General features: G+C 38.0%; 1 long non-coding RNA gene across 2 annotated transcripts in view; it reads right to left on the bottom strand.

The window, feature by feature from the left end:
* LOC311596169 overlaps positions 1-21,332 on the bottom strand; it is a 156,825-nt gene that overhangs the window by 75,644 nt on the left and 59,849 nt on the right. The window contains exon 1 of one of the 2 annotated variants that reach the window (XR_014778744.1): positions 4,627-4,673. The exons of the other annotated variant lie outside the window; for it this stretch is intronic. This is a non-coding gene — a long non-coding RNA (uncharacterized lncRNA). Of the gene's footprint in view, positions 1-4,626; positions 4,674-21,332 lie in introns of those variants that run through there. 2 annotated transcript variants of the gene reach the window in all.

The raw sequence follows: 21,332 nt of genomic DNA, 5'->3' as shown, positions 1-21,332 counted from the left end.
AGTGAGTCCAGGACAACCAAGGCTAATACAGAGAGATCCTGTCTCAGGAAAAGAAAAAAAAAAAAAAAAAAAAAAAAAAAGATCTTCTCAGGAGGGCTGAGGCGATGGCTCAGAGGTTAAGGGCACTTACTGCTGTTCCAGAGGATCTGAGTTCAATTCCTAGCAACCACATGATGGCTCACAACCATCTACAACGTGATCCTGGCATGTCGGTGTACATGCATGCAGAATAATGAATAAATTATTTTTTAAAAGATCTTCTCAGGATTATTTTTATTATTATTGATTAAGTTATTTACTTACTTTACATTCTTATCCTAGCTTCTCTTCCCTCCTCTCCTCCCAGTTCCTCCCTTTCACCTCAACATCACCTCCCATCTCGTCAGAAAAGGTGAGGCCTCCTGTGGATATCAACCAGCCATACATACCTGGGACATCTTCTACTGAGGCTAGACAAGGCAGCCCATTTGGGGGAAAGGGATCCAAAGGCAGGCAATGTAGTCAGAGACAGACCCTGCCCCCACTTTAGGAATCTCACAAGAATAGCTAAGATCAAAAACTCAAGCATAGTTTATGCTGATTGTTAAAAGCAATGACATGATGAAATTTGCAGCCAAATGGATGGAAATAGAAAACATCATCCTGACTGAGGTAACCAGACATGCATGGTATATACTCACTTATAAGCATATATTAGCCATCAAATGCAGGATAACCATACTACATTCCACAGACCTAAAGATGTGGGAAAGACTGTAAGCTTTGTCACAGGTGAAAGCAGTCTTGGCGGGCTTTACCCTTGAGCACCGCTATGGATACCTTGTGATAGACTGAGTGGAGCCATCCTGGGCCTGGAATACAGGAAGCAGCGGACCTGGGAACCCCACCTGGACTATTGTTTTTCTAATCGACCCTCAATGGGAAAAGGAGACCGCCCTTCGCACATGACCCATACAGGCAGAGAGGAGAGAGCAGCAGCAGGTTGAGACCTGGCTTGAGCGCAGGTGGATCAGCGAACAGGCTGGACCAGCATGCAGGCCAGAGACACCGAAGGACCCGTCCCGTGGAACAGATACCGGAAGGTTCACTCTTTTTTCCCTTTAACCTTTTTTCCCTCTCGTGTAAGCTAGTTGGGTTGTATAATAAAGTTTAATTGTTAAGAAACAGAGCCTATATAAAGAAGCTAAATAGCAAGGGGGACCAAGGAGGCATGCTTGAATCACACTGAGAAGGGAAAATAGATTAGACATCAGTGGTGAATAAAGGGAGAGGATGTGAAGCATGAGGTGAGGATGGAGGCAGGAGGGATGAGGTGGCAGTGGTGGGGAGAATGGAGACACAGTTAGATTAAGGGGTTATCTCCGGGATGAGCTAGAAACCTAGGACAATGGAGACACCCAGGAATCTGAGGGTGACCCTAACTAGACTCCTAACAATGGGGAGATAGAGTCAGAACTGGCAATTTCCTGTAATCAGGCAGGACTTCCAATGAGGAATTGGGACAACAACCCAGCCACAAAACCTTAGATGCCCCTCCCCTATTCCTTAGAGAAGGGGAGCCCTTCTTCTCTATCAACTGACCCCAGCCTACCAAGTCTCACCAGGACTACCTGCATCTTCTTCCTTTGTGGCCTGGTGAGGCATCTAACCAGGGGGAAAGATCAAAGAACAACCAACAGAGTCCCTGGCAGGGACAGCCCATGTTCTCCTTGCTAGGAGACCATATGGAGACTGAGCTGCCTATCAGCTACATCTGAGCAGGGAAACTAGGTCCTCTCCATGCATGGTCCTTGTTTACTGCATCAGTCTCCTCTGGTTCCCCTGGGTCCAGATTTGATGGCTCCATTGGTCTTGTGTAGTTTTGCTTCGATCCCTTGCTGAATGGAGTCCTTCAGAGGACACTTATGATGGGCTCCCATCCTGTTCACTCTCTTTTTAACAGGTTCTAGTGTCTATTCTATTTTCCCTTCTGAATGAAAATTAAGCACTCTCCTTAGGGTCCTCCTTGTTACTTAGCTTCTTTAAGTCTGTAGACTGTAATATGGCTATACTGCATTATATGGCTAATATCTGTTTATAAGTGAGAATATACCATGCATGTCCTTCTGGGTCCAGGTTATTTCACTTAGCTCATCCATTGCCTGAAAATTTCACGATGTCCTTGTTTTTGATAGCTGAATAGTACTCTATTATGTAGATTTAACTCAAGTGCAAGTGGATCAAGTACATAAAACCAGAAATATTAAATCTATTAGAAGAGAAAGTGAGGAAGAGCCTTGAACTCATTGACATAGGAGACAGCTTCCTGAACAGAACACCAACAGCTCAGGCTCTAAGAACAACAATTAATAAATGGTATCTCATAAAACAGAAAGGCTTCCCTAAAGCAAACGCCATTGACATTGTCATTCAGAGATCTTTACCAACCCTTTATCTGACAGAGGACTAATATCATATATATAGAGAGAGAGAAAGAAATTAAACACCCACAAACCAAATAATCTTATTTAGATGGGGTAGGGCTAAACAGAATTTTCAACAGAATATCAAATGGTGTAGAAGCACTTAAACAAATGCTCAATGTCCTTAGTCATCAGGGAATTCAAATCAAAATGATCCTGAGATTCCATCTTACATCTATGGCTAAGATCAAAAACTCAAGTGACAGCACATTCTGGCAAGGATGTGGAGAAAGCGGAACATTTCTCTGTTGGTGGTAGGAGTACAAATTTGTACAACCACTTTGGAAATCAGTCTTGTGCTTTTCTCAGAAACTTTGGACCAGCTCTACCTCAAGACCCATCTATACCATGCCTGGAAATATGACCAAAAGATGCTCCACCGTACAACAAGGACAATCACTCAACTGTGTTCATAGTGGCCCTGTCTAATAGCCAAAAACTGGAAACAACACAGATGTCCCTCAACCAAAGAATGCATAGATTTTTAAAAACCATTTTAGCCTCTTAATGGAAGACACCACAAGAAGACCTGCAGAGCAAATTAACCTGAGCCCATAGAGGCTCACAGAGACAGAAGTATCAACTAAAGGACAGCATGGCTGGCTGGACCTAGGCTCCCCTACGCATATGTAGCAGATGCGCAGTTTGGTCATCATGTGGGTCCCCTAACAGTTAGAGTGGCAGGTTGCCTACCTTTGTATCCCTTTCCTTCTTATTTTAATTATATTTATCATATATTTATTTCATTACTCTTTAATTGAAGCATGTTGTTTAAAATTATACTCTTAAAATATTGTAAGATTTATTAGAAATATATGTATAAAATGTTCTTGAGGAAACACATTGTAGAACTGTGGGGACAAATTTTGACACACTTTGCTATCTACCTGGCTGAAGCTGTTCAAGTTACATCTTTGCTATCTAAAGAATTAAAAAGAGTCATTTACTGTGACAATAATTTGAGTAGAAATTTTTATGCATTTTAGAGTGTTTTCTGGGGGAATTTTGAGGGCTATAGTCTAATATTTTCACATTAAGAATCATTACTGAAGACTGTACATCACATCCTTAGCTGATACTTTATAGTCAGTGGCACCCTACCAGACCGTCTTGTGATCACAGTGAATAATGGATGGCCAGGAACGTAAAGTTTGCATTTTTACACAACTAGTTTTATACTAACAAAACACAATCTACATTTAAAACTTCAAATACTAGGATTGAAGTGATCCAGAATTCCAGAAGAGGAGGATGAATATTATAGTTGCACACTATCTTTTTCCCCCAATTTTGTCTCTCATGTGTGTGCATGAGAGAATTTTTCCATTAATGTTCAGAAAGTCTTTTCCTGCACCAAGGTGTTCACTTTTGCTTCTATCAGATTCAGTGTATATATATTTTATGTTAAGGCCTTTGCTTCATTTAGAGTTAAGTTTTGTACAGAGTGATAAGTATGGTTCTATTCCTGTTCTTCTATTTCTAGCCATCCAGTTTGACCAGTTATTGAAGATGCTATCTTATTTACACTGTGTATTTTTGTAAAAAAAAAAAATCAGGAGTCCATAAGTGTATGAACTTCTGTCTGAATCTTTAGTTTGCTCTCACTGATGAACATACCTGCTTTTATGTCAATTCTGTGCTGTTTGTGTTGCTATAGCTCTATAGTTCAACTTATAATTGTGATGCCTCTAGCTTTTCTTTTATTATTCATGATTAGTTTACCTATCTTGAGTTTATTATTGTGTTTCCATATGAAAGTAAAAATTGTCTTTTCAATTTCTGAGTAAAATTGTATTGGGATTTTAGTGGGGATTATGTTAAACCTGTATATGTTTACAGGGCTGACCAATAAGTATTAGATAATCAGTTGGTGTGCATTTCCCTCTCAACTTTCTGAAGCTGCCTGTAATACTTTATGTAGGATTAAAGTTTTGTGGACTTTTTCCTGTCCACTTTTGCAAAATTTAAATTTTAAAAAATGTAAGCATTTACTTGACAATAAATTTGTTTCAATCTTCAAAATATGTCAATAGCAATGCTCATTATATAATTCAAAATGAATATTATGTATATGAAACATAGTAACATATGTGCTAGCCACTAACAGAGGTGGGCAACTTCAGGTAAAAACTCCTAGACTAATGCTTCAAAATATGTCTCTTACCTTTTCATTGTGACCTTAGACTGTGTTTACACAGGAATATATTAAGATAGACATGCTAAGAAATGACCCCAGCAAAAAACTCGAACCCTATGAAATAAATAAATAAGAAAATATTTGACAACATGTAGGCTAAATTTTCCCCAAATTTTGTGAAACAAAAAAAATGACACAAGTTATTTACCAGAACTAGAGAAGAACACACTCATCAAAATAACTTTTGTTCCCCACACTTTGGAACATCTGGGTCAAAATTTAGATACATAATTGTAGCTGTTTTATAGGCAATTAATCATGTGTAAATTTTAAAGAAAACCATGATGTAGCATAATGCTGATATCACATGCAGCTATGTTACAAGTGACTACAACACAAAACATGTGGAAAGAATGAAGTTTAAGGCTTCAAACCTTCAGCCTTCCATAGCAATGATGTGATAGTAACCCCAAAAAGAATGTGAAAATCTAAGCATCTATATTGTAATCTACAGAGCAATCAATTATTAATATCCAATTTTAGTCATTTTAATATTTTGTGTTTATGAAGTCAAGGGACAAGTGCATCTTTGTAACTTAGAATACTGTTGCTAAAGTTATTTTCTGTGATTAGCATACTCTAAATATAACTAATTACTTAGAACTTGACACTGCTGTCGAAACTGAAACCAGGCACTGTTTCCATAATTATATTCTAGAAACAGAACTAGTTATTGCTTAGGAAACTTCAGGACTTTTTTCTTTTAAGTCCTTTCCCTGAATAGGTCAGGTCTACAAATGTTTTCTAGGGTAATTTGTTGCCTTTGAATGTATTTACTGATTTACAAGTTAGTCACATTTTAGTAATACCTTCACTACAATATCTACACTATTGGACCAAAGAGTTGGTCACTGTAGCCTTGCCTCATTCGTACGTATAGTTAACTCACATCTATATTATCAGTGAAATAAGCAAATAAATACTGATAGGAAGGCATTCGAGCACTCTTTCTCAGAACACCAAGAAAGAGAAGAAAATGTTTAAACTGATCATAGTTTTAGTATCAAGCTGTCCTATGATATCTGTGAGAATTTTTTTCAGGACCACCCATAGATATCAAAATAGAAAAGACTCATTCTCTTACAGTGTATTGTATATTTAAATTCTCTTGTAGCCTACACATATCCTTACACATACTTAAAATCATTTCTAAATTGCTAGCAACACCTAGTGCAATGTGAATGCTGTATAAGAATTGCTATATTGTTTAGAAAATAATGTCAAGAAAATGTTCCCTGTATATGTTGATAACATTTAATTATTTTAAAATAGTTTCCATACGTGGTTGATTAGGTAACTCATATGATGACCAAAGATATAAAGATACATTTTAACAACTCATAAATATTTAATTGTATAATCATTTACTTAAGTTTTATATTTTAAAATATTTTAGCTTCCAACACTACTTTTCCTAAATATTAAATATAACTTCCATGGGTTGTTGCAGAATATTTCATCCCATTTGAACCCAAGATTGTGAACTGTAAAGACCCGTTTCTAGTTGTGGAGTGGCTGAGCCCTGACACAGACCTTTTACCCAAGAGATTTCTGTTTACTGTAAACAAGTACTTGTGGGTTTAGTTCTGCCCTAGCACAGGCCTTTAATCCAAGAACTAAATAAAGTCAACCCTAGGTTAAGAGGCAAAACCAGCTGAGAGACATTAAGCAGGAAAGAAGGACTTTGCATTGAAGAGCATTTAAGGCAGCATGGAAAAGAACAAGGGGTTTTTGACTTCTGGCTTTTGGCTTGGCTTTTTCCATCTGGGACATGAGCTTGAGTAGTACAATCAACTGGATGCTTTCTTTGCCTCTCTGAACTGGCAGGCTTTCACCACAGCATCCGGCCCCAGTGTCTTTATTGGTAAAATGGAAGGACTAGGACTTTATTTTTCTCTATAACAACAATGGGTCTCTTACAATTTAAACTTCTTCACACATCCAGAGAAAGACCCAGATGGTTGCTTCTTAAAAATATATATATAATAGTATTCATGTTAGAAATGGAATTTTCCTTTTCCATGTTTTCTTTTCTCACAGATGAACTGTGCCAGTGAAGTAGATCCTCTAAGCACTGCATGTTACAGACCAGTATTAGGAGCACTGATACTATAATGACAATGAAATTATTATTAGCCAGATTGCAGGCTGGGTCAAATACTGTGCAGAAGACCTCACTGCCTCTTATTTGTTTAGGATGCAAAAAAGGGCAATTTACTGAAGAAATAACTAGAGTACAGTACTTTCCAATTAGATTGGAAAAATGTCACTATCTCTTAATAATAAGAATTAAATCTTTTTAATGTATTTATTTTTAATGGAACATAAAGACTGAATTGTCAATATACATTGTTGTTGGTCATTGTATTTAGAAACAGAGAGTGATGACATCTGTCTAAGGAATTCCATGTGTTTTTGAACTGCACAAAGATCCCTAATTAGAATTATTATTAAGAAGCAATGTGTAAAAATCATCTAGACTTTCTTTGATAAATAAACTATTTACTGGCGCACACCTTTAATTCCAGCACTCAGGAGGCAGAGGCAGGCGGATTGCTGTGAGTTCGAGTCCAGCCTGGTCTACAAAGGGAGGCCAGAACAGCCAAGGCAACATAGAGAAACCCTGTCTTGAAAAACCAAAATAAATAAATAAATAAATAAATAAATAAAATAAAATATTTACTACGTTTAAAAAGGAGACATCCAAATTAAGTGAATAAAATGTTTTATATGGAAAATTTCAGGTGATGACATAATCTTTATATGAGTACTATTTATAGACATATCCATATATAAAAGGTGTACGTAAAAATGACAAAGAGAAAGAACTGAATTTGCTCATCATGCTACATAAAGGTGGATGAGAATATGATGGGGAAAGAGAAAATAAGTGAAAAAATGCCAGAAAGAAGTGGTGAAATGTGCCCTGTAGTCGGCTGCCACTTTAATCCAAATATGCCATTACTTTTACAGAACTTCATAATTAAAACAAGAAAATTAAGATAGGGAAAATGTAGCAAAAACAGCTCTTTTGGGAAGAGTTGTAGCTAATGAGATTTTTCCCCATTTGGATATTCATGAAGAAACATAAAATAAGCCAGAAACACATCTGGCTTATTTGAAATCAACTCTATGCTGTTTCTTCCATGAAAAATATATAGCTTATCATTTATGAAAATTTCATATGCATACAGTATGCTTCAAGGTAAAAGAGTTATTTCAAAAAGCTTACAGTTTTGTCAATACTTTTTATGACAAACTAAGAATAACATATTAGAAAAATGACAAACTAATGATTGATGTGCATCAGTAATTCATTGACGTGGCTGTAAACAGTGATTGAATATGTATCTTTATTTAAAATCCAGGCAATCACGAGATTTTCAAAATGAGTAAAGTGTTTTCATCACAAACAGCATCATTCATAGGATTATAAAGAGGGAGTTCTTGTTCTTGGGAGAAATCCATGAAGCTTTGCGAATTTCTCTAAGTAATAATCTCTTATGACTATAAAAGAAAGGAATTGTTTTAACTTGGAAATTCTACTAAACACCCTACAATTATAAAGTAGATAAAACTATCAACTTTCCCCCACAGAGTTGTCTATAAAGAGGCACTGCAAACAGAGTATGAGCATGCTTAATGGCTCCCCGCAGCTTCATTAGAAATTCAGCTATAACTCATATGAGCTCCACTTCATATTCTATCTCTCATGCTACATTTAAGTAGTGTCATTTGGTGAGGCAAAATTATACTGCTCATAATAGCAAGAATCTTTTCATTTTCATAGCATGCCAACTAAAATTGTTCGCATATCTCCAAGGTGTCCTGTGTTTGTCTTTCAATCTCTATCATACAGAGTAAGCAAAGTGCATAAAGTCATCAAAGAGTTGCAACAATGGCTGGTAAGATGGGCTAATGGTGAGGAGTACATTTTCCTCTTGCAGAGGACCTGAGTTTATTTCCCAGTACCCATGTCAGGTGAACTCAATATTGTCTGTAACTCCAATTCCTGTGATTAGACCCCCTCCTCTGGTCTTTGAAGGTACTTTCACTCATATGCATAAACACACACACACACACACACACACACACACACACACACACACACACACACACCACATCACACACCACACACAGTAAAATAGATCTTTAAAAAGCACTTTTTAAAAATTAATCAATATTGTTTGTTCTAATCATGAAAATGTCTTAGAAATGCTATTTAATATGACTATTCTATGAGTATAAATTGTCAGAACAGTCAATATTTACTTATAGTAAAGGTTAAAAACAAAATTATTGTCTACATTGTACTAACATGATAAAATGAGACACAAAAAAGGACAAATTAATAAGTAGATTTTCTTTTTCTTATGTCACGTTGAGACATTTTGCCAGGATAATCGTTGTCCTAGAGTATTCCGCTACAAATCAGAAAATTGTGCCTGAACTCATATCATACATCTTAAATAATGTGCTTGCATACTATTCTGTTTCAATTTCAGACAAAATATTAGACTCAGGAGAATTCCAGGAATCACTTCTACATTTTGATAGTAGTAGAATTGGAATTATATCAATCCAGTGAAGGCACAGATATCTGGCAGTGCAACAAAGGCATTCAAGACTTGGGTTTGTATTTATTGTTCGGTTCCTGGAGAGTTTGTGATCTTAAGAAATATAAAAATACTAAAATTATTAAATGAATGATAATATTGCCTTATAACACATCTTTATTAAGTTAAAGAAATCATTGCCATGTCAAATAGTTGTATACAATGTATAGACTTCTGAGAAAATTTTGACATTACTAAAGAAAAACTTGAAAGATTATTCACTTACATTTACTATCAATTAATAAAATTTTGTACAAAAATATGTAATTTTGTATGAAAATAAATTTATGGCAGGAATTCTACTTGTCCTTGAGAATAGCAAAATAGATAGCACAACTTGGTTTTTAAAGCTCTCCACAGTTTTGATAGGAGACATTGATAAATAAAAGTACATTAAGAAAAATAAGAAAACTGTAAATTCAGAGTTACAGTAGTATATATTCAATGCTAGATTAAAGACAACTTCACAAAGTTCACCTGCTAGTATTTTTGGAAAAGTTGGTAGGATGAAGGAGGGGCAAACTAGTGCTGTGATACAGAAGAAGTGAGGAAGAACAATGTGAAAAGACAGAAGAGACCCAGGAGTTAGAGTCGAAACTTGGAGATAGATGCTTGTCATTGGAATTCTGCCAGGGCTGACCATGAGAGGGAAGAACCAAACCTATAGCTTTATAACAAGATCCGATCCAGATCAGAGGTTCCATTTCAGCTCCCCACACTGCACACAGTAGGTGAAGGAGGCACAACCCCTCTGACTATGTTTACCATGTTAGAGATCGGAATTTAGTATGAAGTTAGGAAAAATGAATTGTGGCAGTCTGAGCTAGGACTTATCTACACTGCTTGCTGTAGAAGGCTCACGTGTCAGCTGTGCTGGTGAACTGAAAGGATGTAGCACTGAGCAGAAGATTTCTCAGACACCAATTTTATCCTAACTTTTTTTCCACAAAGTTATTCCTCAATATCTGTAAGATGCCTCTGAGAAGGTTCTTAGAAATACAGAATATTTATGTTATACCTCTCATTTCTTTTGTGTTATTCTATAACACCTGCAGAGACTCATTCTGTATTCTTCTATTTAGACATGTTATATAAACTTAGAATTTTTTTTTTCAAAATACTTGGTTCATCTTCCCAAACTTCTAATGGTTCATATGTCTATGGGGGAAAGCATTTTATTTGTACTTCTCTCTATAAATTGTTAGCTCCTCATTAAAACCATCATATCTAATGGTTGACTAGGCTAAATTTACTTCCCCTTTCTTTCAGCTTTCCCCAAACCTACACTTTCCAGATTACTAATGTATAAATATATATGTTCTATTTTTTTTACTTAGCTTTTCCTCGTGAGGAGGAAAAATTTTTATAATCTAGCCTGACTCCATGACAGGCTTTAGTTCTTCACTTTGCCTAACTAGGACTGAGTTTCTGTTTCTCAGAATTCAGGAAAACAGTCTCTGGAAAAGCCACAGCTTGTGGGCAGCCAATCAGCTTACAGGTCAGATTGACCAGAAACTATGTTTATATTACTTTATGGCCTTGATATTCCCAGGAAAGAACACAGCTGTCTCTAACCAATCAAATTAAAGGTCATCTCCTGAGTAGAAGCTAAACCTCAGTGACAACAAAATCCCCAGTAACGAGGAAGAGTCCCCAAAAAGCAGCCATTCCTGAATCACCTCGTATACGCTGACTTACTTCTAATAAATCAATTTAAAAGTCATCACGAGACTCTCTGACTGTCTATAAATTAAGCCTGGGTGCTCACTTTGGGGTCACCATTTTGTGAAGGTGGTGACTCCTGCATGCTGGAAATCTCTGCAAAATAAATGCTCTTTATTTTTGAGTACTGCCTGACTCTGGGGTCTTTTTTTAGCAGCTCACCTAGACCCTAACACTAGAACCCTCAGTCCTTCCTTTGAGTTATTGCTTACTATAAAGCTCTTGTGTTTCTACATTAATGATTCTGAAGTCTCAAAATAAAATGTGGGAACACAAAGGTAGTGGACATTTAGCAATATTTGTGAAGTGAATAGTCCATTTTATCCATGTAAAGCAAGGACACAATTTAATTTTGAATTTCTTCACATGGAGATATTCTTGAATAACCAGGAGAATACATGTTGTTACAGGATGTCAATATTAACTATTAACTGATTTGTATAGTATCTTAAAGTATTGAAACTAAAGATGTCTTGTTCAGTACTGAAAGTTATATATACATGTAGTGTACTAGAGTTATTATCACAAATTAATTTAAATTCAGTGGAAGAATGATTGTACTTTTTAAAAATGCGTTAAATGAGAGAAACAAGTTCATTTTAAGAAACAGTTGTCTAGTGTATAGATACACTTGATGATGATTAAGTTTAGAGGATATATTGGATAGAATGTTAATTAGAATACATAAATGTAAATGCTGCCAGCTTTTATCTCTTATTTTATTAGCTAAGTAAATAGATCCACTTCTCTTACTGAATAAAAACTGTATATACTCATCCAAATGCCATGTCCATACCTTGGTCTTTACTATCTGGGGATTATGCAGGAAAAAAACACTTATATAAGACTTCTAGGGTGAAAAATATAGTGAAACTTCAGAATGAGACGAAACCAAGGAGGACAAGTTATTCAGAAATACTTGAATGCGTAAAGACAAAAACAAAGCCCAGCTTATTTCAAGGGACTTTTCTTCCCTAAACTATAATGACATTATTTACACCATTGCCTTTCCTTCCTCCAAACTTTTCTATGTTCCTTTCTTTGAATTTTTCCCATATCTCTCCATTTCAGATTCATGTCCACTTTTTCTTTGATTATTATTGTTACACACACACACACACACACACACACACACACACACACACACACACAAATACATAAGTAAAGGCTGCTGTCTCCAGGTGTGGGAATAGGTGTGTGTGTGTGTGTGTGTGTGTGTGTGTGTGTGTGTGTGTGTGTGTGTGTGTGTTTTCAGGGTTGACTACTGGGTGTTGGATAACTAATTAATGAGCTGATCCCAGGGAAAGACGAATTCTCCTCTCCTCTTTAGCTGCCTATAGTTCTTTGTCTAGGGGTAAAGCTCTGTAAAATTTTCCCTTCCAAGTCAGCGTGTCTATTGAACATGTTATCCTTCAGGTCTTATTTATGCAACCAATTACTGAGGTATCATGGGATCACCCTGTCATTTCTAAGAGACAATATATCACAGCAGATTTCTTAGTCCTCTGGCTCTTACAATCACTCTGAGGTAAAGAGGTTGTGCTGTATATGTGATGCTACATATTACATTGTCTTTGGATCCCTGCATTTTGGCAAGCTATAGTTTTCTGCAATGGTGTTTTATGACAGACTTTTCCTGCAGGTAAAACATACACACCTTAAATCCCTCCAGTAAGGGAGCCCAGGACAGACCCAAGTAACAATTTTACTGAAGTCCAATTTGATGAAACATTAAGGTTTTGTTCGTAGTTTTTGTTTCACAGTTACTAATACAAGTATTGATAAGGAGTAATTTACAAGGAATAAGGATAAGTAAGAAGCAGCCCTATTATCAGGAAGCTGAGCCACTTATGGGTGATAACTCATGAAAACTGCAACTTGGGCTGGAGAGATGGCTCAGTGGTTAAGAGCACCACCTGCTCTTCCAGAGGCCCAGCAACCACATGGTGGCTTACAACCACCTATAATATAATCTGATACCTTCTTCTGCAGATAAAGCACTCATATGCAATAAATAAAATAAATAAACCTTAAAAAAAAAAGAAAAAGAAAACTGCAACTTTGGAGCGCTGTGCCACTTTCAGTCAACTAGTCCAAACATCTTTCTTTCTTGTAATTTGTCTCATCAGAATCAACATCCTTTTATACACACACACACACACACACACACACACACACACACACACACACACTACACTACACTTGTTTGGGGAGTGTGTGTGTAGATACACATATTCTGTTGGTAGGACTTGCAAGAATCTTTCTAGATTTTGTTCTCCTGGACTTGTGGCTCTTTGTTTACCTCCTGTTTACCACAGAGACTCCTAAGTTTCCTTTCCTGGAGAAAAAAATTTCAGTTTGAAGGGAATGTAGCAATTCAGAGGAACATATAAAACAACAAATGGTCTCCATCTGTTACAAAAAGAAACTTCCTTGATGAGGAGTGAGTGCTTGGATTAAGTTGGGGTACTAAAAAAAAGTTTTAGAATGCAGTTGCGAATTACACTGGTCTAGTGAAGTAGCAGTAAGATCTTATCGTCTAAGATCTACATGTAGGGTAACACAGGCCAGTAGAAATTACTCTGCATCTGGCCTGGCCTGGAACCTGGGACTTGAAATTTTCCTCCCTCCCGACTCAAGGTTAACAGCCAAACAATACTCCAGCGCTTTTCCTCTAGCTCACTGCACATACTCCAAAAACCCTATAAAGCCTGTTCTCTTTACCCAGCCCTCTGCTGCCTCTGTTCCCTTTCAGAGGCAGCTGCCGTTCTTTGTTTCTCCCCCTATAAATCTCTTGTGTGAGATTTGTTGTGTGTTTTGAGTTTATGATATTCCTCTTCTCCAGATTGCTAATATGCCCTTTTGCTAAAAACCCTGTCACTATGATCATAATAGCCCTGGGTAGTTGGCTGGGTTTCAAGCACCAGGTGTGTTTTCCCTCCTGTTTAGCTGCTCTTAAGTCCAACTGGACAGTGGTTAGTTACCACCAAAGATACTAGTACTACTATTGACCTTCAGGGTCATAGTGGTTACAGGTGAGTAGTGCAAAGCTTGACCCTGGAAACCTAACTGGGGTGGCAAAAGGAATAAGGAACTGTTAGTGTAACCCTGAGTTACACTAGAGAAAACCTGGAGTCAGGTGGGTTGTGCTTGCTCTGATGAAGGACATCAGCCACTTAACTACCTATAACCTCAGCAATTGCATTATGTATGCACAGGGGAAGTTTTAACTAGTGTATGTATGAGGTCTCTGTAGAGGAGCAGGAAGCTGCAGTTGCAAGTCTTTGCACATATTGGTCAATAATTCACAAACACTTCTAATTGCTTGTAAATATGCACATTCAGACAAGAGGAAGGGTTTGCATCTTCTGAAGCGCACTTCAAGAGAAAGCTTTACCAAATTTCCATGGGTTTGAGGCATTGGTTTTTGACATGGCCATGCCCAAGTCAACAGCACACATTCTCTTAGGACTGTATTTAATCTTTGCACACTCACTCGAGACTTTCTCAGCTTACAGTAAAGTAGGACTAAATCCATTACTCCCTCCCTTGACTGTTTTCATACCTCCTTCTGGTCCTATGAAACTAGTCCTGAGGTAGGAGGTTTTTCAGATCAGATTGAATGTGAATCATCTGAAACACCTGTGTCCTACATCTGAGGTGTCTGTTGCCTTCGAGCACAGGGATTTACCTTCAACCTCTGAAGAGTCAACCAGTAAAAACTTGAAAAGATTAGTTATCTCATGCCTAATATTAGATTGGTGGAGTTTTTTTACTCCCTGGGCTGGTGGTCCTGGTTTCTATAAGGAAAAAGAATGGGGCTGAAGACATGGCTCAGTGATTGAGATCACGGGCTGCTCTTCCAGAGGTCCTGGGTTTGGTTCCTGGCAACCACATGGTGGCTTACATCTGTAATGGAATTTGGTTCTCTTTTCTGGTGCCCATGAAAACAGAGCACTCATATACATAAAATAAATAAATACATCTTAAGAAATGAAAGAAAACAGAGTGAGCAAGCCATGAAAAGCAAATCAGTAGTCAGTACCCCTCCATGGACTCTGCATCAGTTCCTGCCTCCAGGATCCTGGCCTTGTTAGAGTTCCTGTCCTGACTTCCTTCAATGGTAAACAGTAATGTGGAAGCCTAAAGCAAATAAACCCTTTCCTCCCCTACTTGCTTCTAGGTCATGGTGTTTTGAGGCAACAATAGAAATCCTAAACAAGACAAACATCTTTAGTGTTACTTGTTCCTCCTCTAGTCTCCTAATATATTGACTTTTCTCTCTCCTCCCCCAATTAAACAGCCTTTCGCACCTATTTTTTTTATTTCTACTCCATATCACCTGTATCCTTCTCGTTTGCCCTCTAGCTATCCCCCATTGTGGTTTCTTTATATTTCCCTAGTTTCTTTGGTATCTTAAGGTTATATATTCATATTTGAAGATCTTGAGCTAAGAACCACAGGTAAGAGAGAATATGGAACATTTGACATAGACTTTTCTGCACAATATAACACAGTATAAAATAAATAAATAGCAGATATTTTCCTTTCAAGATATACTTTTTAGATACTAACTGGAAATAAAGATGTATTTTAAAAATTAGAAGTATTTAATAAGACTGAATTGTGAACAGAAAACAAAGGTTGTAGGGTAAACCTGCTCACTGTCCAAGATTCCATAGAGGATTTTTATAGGGAACATATTTTCTGGAGTCTGATAATTAATATTTATGTAATCTTATGCATGCTAACTAGCATATGTTAACAACAGTGTTTCCATTAGTGCTAGGGAAAAATAAATGTTTGTATAAATTGGAATATTAAATAAGACAACATACATTACCTCTGCAAAACATTAGGACAAAGTAAGTGCCTATTGTAAGTTTTTTAGACACATTACATGCTGATGCATCTGGGCAGAAGACTTCAAAGGGTAGGAATTTATCATCATAACTGTGAGGGAATGTATCAATGCTAGATGTTTAAACCTATATGGCAATTATTTGAGAATAGTGACTTGCCTAAAATGCCCCTGTCCCATCCATATTTCCTGATCTTTCTGATTAAGCTTGGACTCCATAGAAACAGAGCCATTCAATTTCAGAATCACCTCAGGTAATCCAGCCACATCTCTCTAGAAAAGTAGCCTCTTTCTTCTTCTAAATGGCCTGAGCTACCTATCCTGAAGAAGAAGACATGTCTTCTCCTTCAGTGTCACAGACACTAGTACTCTGATGAAAGGTTTGTCCATGGTCCTGATGGGAGCTCTTTACTATAAAACAAGTCTTGTTTTGGCTTCATTATTCAGTGGCCACTAAACATAAAAGATTAAGTACACACACTCTCCTCTGTCTTCCTGATTATTATCATCATCATCACCATAATTATTATTGTTGTTGTTGTTGATGTTGTTGAATAGCTTATAATACTTGATGCATTCTTGTTTATTTTATTCTTCTCTCATAAAATATATCTCAATATCAGCCTCCTCTCCCTCCACTTCTTACAGCACCTGCCACCCCAAGATCTACTGCTTCTCCTTTTCCCTTTACAAAAAGCAAATCATCAGCTGAACACACCACGAGACTAGGCATAAACCCTTATATCAATACTGGATAAGGCAATGCAGTAGGAGAAAAGTGTCCTAAGAACAAACACACAGTCAAAGAACCATCACTCCCACTGTTATGAGTGACACAAAAACTTCAAGCTAAACAAACATGTAGAGGACCTAGTTCAGACCAGAGGCCATGTTTGACCTTTAAGTTTCTGAGAGCCCCTATGAGCCCTGCTTAGTTAATTCTGTGGGCTGTGCTCTACTGGTATATTTGGCTCTTCTGGTTCCTACATTTCTTCCCCAACCACTTCTGTGGGGTTCCTAGAGCTCAGCCTAATGTTTGGCTGTGGGTCTTTGAACCTCTTCCCATCAGCTGCTGGAGGAAGCCTCTCTGATGATTACTGAGCTAAGCATGGATTTATGAGTATAGCAGAATATCATTAGGACTCATTCCTTTCACTTTTTTGCCAGTCATATCTGGTTCTACCGTAGGTCTCTGGGCCATTCAGCTTCTGGTTCCTAGCCATCCAGGCAGTGTTGGGCATGGGGTTCCCTCTCATGGTGTTGGCCTCAAGTTAGACCAGTCATTGGTTGGCCACTCTCACAAGTTCTGAGTCACAGCACAATTTCAGTCAGGACAAGTTGTAGACTGAATGTTTTGTGGCTGGGTTGGTGTCCCAGTCACACCACTGGAATCCTTGCCTGGTTACAAAAGATAACCGGTTCAGACTCCATCTCCTCTATTACAAGGAGTCCTTTACAGAGTCACCCTCATAGGTTACAGGAAGTTTCCACTGCATTAGGTTTCCACATAGCCCCATAAATTCTCCCCAATTCCAGTTGTCTTTCCCCATATTCTTTCCCTTTGTCCCTTTGTCCCTGTCCCCTACCTGATAGCCAAGGTTCCCATCCACACTCACCTCCAGGAAACACCTCCCCAGGTATATCCATTATCCAGGATACAGTCCTAGACTCAGAAAGACAAAAATTATATGTACTCACTTCTAAGTGTGTATTAGCTGTTAAGTAAAGGATGCTGTAATTCACAGTTTCTGGCATTTTGCCAGTGACTAAGACATAGAAAGAAATTAAAAGTCCCACCCTGTGGGGGAGGAGGGCCACTTCTGTCACAGACCTAGGGGAGGAGAATAGGGTGAAAATCGGAAGAAGAGAGGAACAAGAGGAGACAAGTAAGGGGATAACAATTGAGATGTAATCTGAATAAATCAATAATAAAAAAGTCCCACCCTGGTGGTAGAATATCCTCTGATTTCTTCTTATCAGTAAGACTACTTTATTTGAGAGTTCAGTTGACAGCCTGTATTAAAGTAACCTCCCCAAAAGAATTGATAAGCACTAGAGATAATATTTTGGTCATGGTCTACTACTCTTTACTGAATATTTTAATTTGCCCAGAGTGAAGAAGAAAATTGGCCTGCTGAAAATCCCACATCAAGTAATAAGTGTCCATAAGGTTCTCTGTGTGTGTGTGTGTGTGTGTGTGTGTGTGTGTGTGTGTGTGTCTGTCTGTCTGTCTGTCTGTCTGTCTGTCTCGTGTGTGTGTATTAAATGTGAATAATACTTAATAGAATTTTAAAAATGAGAGGAAAATGTAATTATCCTTAAACTGGCATAAGAATATATGTTCTTAAAAGCTAACTTCTGCTCACAGAAAATTTAATAAATCTTCTGCAACAGAAGCAGTTTTGTGGATATTTCTCTTTCCCATAGTATATGGCACTTGAGTTAATAAAATAAAGGAGCACAAGCACTCAATTTTCCAGATGCTACCTCCAGAGGACTAAATATTGTATAATTAATGTCATCTCACCACAGTAAAATGTTACTTAAACATAATATCATTTATTAAATTATGTGTTGGATTGAAGTAAGAACTATTTTATTTTTGTATTAAGAAGAAAAAATAAACAGATAACTAGAAATGATCATACTGAGTTAACCCAGAAGCAGAAAGACTCATATGGTATATACTTATATACCATATGATATGGTATGGTATATCACTTATAATTGGGCACTAGCCCAAAATTCCCTGTGACTCTAAGTAAGAGAAATATAGGAGATGGGGAAATAGAAGGATCCAGAGGGTCCTAGAAACCTACAAGAACATATTGATGGGTGAATCAGGGCCCGGGGGGGGGGGGTCAGCTCAAACTATTGCAAGTAAACATTGAACCCCTACTCAGATCTAGCCAATGGACAGGACATTCTACAGTTATGTGGAGAGCGGGAACTGACTTTGACATGAACTCTGGTGCCCCATATTTGACCACCTCCCCTTGGTGGGGAGGCCTGGTGACACTCAAAGAAACAATAAGCAGTCTGCCAAGATGAGAGTTCATAGCCTAAGGCCATATAGTGAGGGAGGAGATCCCCCCTCGGCTATAGACTTAGGGGATGGGAATAGGGTGAAAGAGGGAGGGAAGGAGGAACAGGAGGATACAAGTGATGGGATAACAATTGAGTTGTAATCTGAATAAATTAACTAAACAAAAAATTAAATTTAAAATATAACCAGATAATGATCCAACATTACATCCCTTTATAATTTTTTGGTTAATATGAACCTGGCCATCAGGGAGCCTACATAATTAGCCCTTAACTCTTTGCTCTAGCATTTTATACTATCTTATTTGTATTACTGCTTGATTTTATTATAAAACAATAAAGCAAAAAACATCTCTTAAAGAAGTAGAAAATGTAGTGACAAATAGAATAGCTATAATTCTATATAATTTCAATTACTTAGAACACATTGGGTTGGAGGAAACTTATTACCATCTCTATGGTAAGTCCCATGATGATAATAGCATCTCTGTGTTAGTTGTTCTGTTGTGGTAAAAGAACAAGACAACATATAGAAGATTTTGTTTGTGCTTATAGTTTCAGAAGAACAGTGTGCATCCTAGATGTGAGGTTTATCAGCAAGCACACACAGATGTAGTTGCATGGTCAGGAAGTGGAGAGTCACATGTTCAAACACTAGTAGGAAGCAGAGAGAGAGAGAACAGGAAGTCGGTTAAGATTATTTTTTTTCTTAAGCGTTTACTGGGACATACATTTTTGGTTTTTTGCACTTACAATTTTGCTATTTAAGAAACATTTATTCATCAGATTATGCTGCAGGCGAATTTGATAGAAAGGTTATTCCCCCATTTATTTATTTAATCACTTTAATCCAGATGCCAGTACTTTCTTTCCCCTCCTCCTAGTCGCCCCCCCACTCCCATTCCCTCTTTTCTCCCAGAGAAGGAAAGGCCCCCAACTGGTATGAATCCACCCTTGTATCTCAAGTCACTGCAGGACTAAACACATCCTCTTCCACCACGGAATGACAAGGCAGCCCAGCTAGAGGAAAGTAACCCAGCAGTAGGTCACAGACTCAGAGACAGCCCCTACTCCTATTGTTAGTGGACCCACATGATGGCCAAGCTGCACATTTGCTACATATGTAGAGGGGGTAACCCAGACCCAGAAAGGGACACTTGGTATGTACTCACTTATAAGCAGATTATAGCCATAGAGTACAGAATAACCATACTACAATCCACAGACCTAAAGAAGCCAAGGAGAGCCCAAGGGAAGATGCTTGAATCTCACGTAGAACAGGAAATACAACAAATATCTGCAGTAGATGGGTGGGGGGAGCAGGGGACCAAGGGAGATGGGGTGGGGGAGGATAATGGGAGTGGGGATCAGTGGGGGAATAGAAGAGGAGGGCAAGTGAGGAGAACTGGGAGAGAGAACAGAAATGGGAGAGGGCATCTCTGGGACAGAGTGACCCTAGCTGAGACTCCAAGCAATGAGTGTTAAGAAGCATAAAGTCAACAACTCCTGTAAGCAGATAGGATTCCCAGTGGTAGGAAGGGAACACCAACCCACACATAAAACCTTTGGCCAAAATGTGTATTGTCTACAAGAAGCTTAGGGGTGAAGATTGAACAGAGATTGAAAGAATGGCAAACCAGTGACTGGTCCAGCTTGAGATCCACCTCACAGTAGGGGGCAGACCACTGTCACTGTTAATGATACTCTACTATGTTTGCAGACAGAAGTCTAGCATATCAGTCTTCTGAGAAGCTTCATCTGTCAGCTGATGAAGACAGATGCAGAGACCCAAGGCCAAGGAATGCAGCCTGCTCAAGTAGTGCTGTGGAAGAATGGAAGAAAGGATAGAGGGAGCCAGAGGGGTTAAGGACATCACAAGAACACCTACAGAGTAATCTAACCTGGGCCCATGGGGCCTCACAGAGACCGAACCACCAACCAAAGAGTTTGCATAGACAGAACCTAGACACCCCCTATACATAAGATTATCAATCATTAAATCCTGTGTCCAGTGGTATACTTCCTCCCGGTAGGTGGTATCACCTAAACCTCCTCAAATACACTGCCAACTGGGAAACAAGTGTTCAAATGTCTGAATTTATGGAGGACATTTCTCTTTCAAATTATCACGGTCCTCATTGTGTAAGTGCCATGATAGCAGCAGCATCCCGTTGGTGGAAGTGCCATGGTACCATAATCACTAATTGGCTGTTTGATTCTTCCATAGTCGTTGGGATGAGTGTGCTATAATATTGAGCCTTCAATTGCAGGAAATATTTTTGAAGTTTTGTGTTTGATTTTATATATCATGTGGAAAAGCATAGCAGAAGGTATAATGGGTTATGAGTAAACTGATATAGAGCAATGTAACACTCTGCCAATCATCAAGAAAGAAGAGACAATAATACTCTAAATCATCGTTCTCATGT

Source organism: Acomys minous (assembly GCF_964271855.1).
Source record: "Acomys minous genome assembly, chromosome: 4".
In the NCBI taxonomy this organism is placed as follows: Eukaryota; Metazoa; Chordata; class Mammalia; order Rodentia; family Muridae; genus Acomys; species Acomys minous.
This window is presented reverse-complemented; position numbering and strand designations above follow the sequence as displayed.